The 641-nt window shown below is 38.1% G+C and overlaps 1 protein-coding gene across 1 annotated transcript in view; it reads left to right on the top strand.

Annotated features, from left to right (window-relative positions):
• Positions 1 to 166, top strand: part of efnb2a (ephrin-B2a) — a 28,319-nt gene extending 28,153 nt beyond the window's left edge. Inside the window, exon 5 of the mRNA XM_080786667.1 lies at positions 1 to 166. This exon is cut by the window's left edge and continues 4,826 nt beyond it. The gene's annotated coding sequence lies outside the window, so the exon portion shown is untranslated.
• Positions 167 to 641: the final 475 nt, after the last annotated feature.

Below are 641 nucleotides of genomic sequence, written 5' to 3'. Positions count from 1 at the left end.
GTTATACGCCCTCCCCCCTCCTCGTTGCAGTTCAAGATGGCCGCCGTAAGAAACTAAATGTTTCAAAAACACTTTCAAAAGAAACGGAAAAAGTGATGACACACATTCCACCCAGTCTGTTACGAACTGAAAATGTTTTTCAATAAAAAAGGTTTTTCCTATGGACGTGGTGTCTGGCTGTTTCGTTTTGTTGCTTCGCTCTCACTAAAACTAGGTTGCCAACTACAGGACCCTTGTTTATGAAAAATAGCAGATCTACAAGCTATCAATGTGTCACACTTTGACACGTTGTTATTGTTATTTTTGGTGAAGTGATTTGGTGTAGAGGAAGAAAGTATTGAGGAGAAAAGCATTAATTTGCACTGATGCTAGTGCTATCAAACAAGTGTATGAAGCTGAAAATATCTCTCTCTGCTAATTAAGGGGTCCGTGGCCTGAAAGAACATTAAAGAACCCTGTTCTAGAGGTTTAGTGGTTAACAACCTACATTATATTAGTTGTTTGAACTTGTAAGATGTGTATCATTGATTGATTCCCCAAAACATAAGGAACAAAGTGTGTATGATTAGTGTAATATTATAGGGACACGTTTTCAAATGATTGTAGTGGAGTAAAAAGCACCAATAATCAGGCCTCCGCTA

Source organism: Protomyctophum bolini, assembly GCF_963924005.1.
Source record: "Protomyctophum bolini genome assembly, chromosome: 16".
In the NCBI taxonomy this organism is placed as follows: Eukaryota; Metazoa; Chordata; class Actinopteri; order Myctophiformes; family Myctophidae; genus Protomyctophum; species Protomyctophum bolini.
The sequence above is the reverse complement of the archived record's forward strand: the minus strand, read 5'-3'. Positions and strand labels throughout refer to the sequence as shown.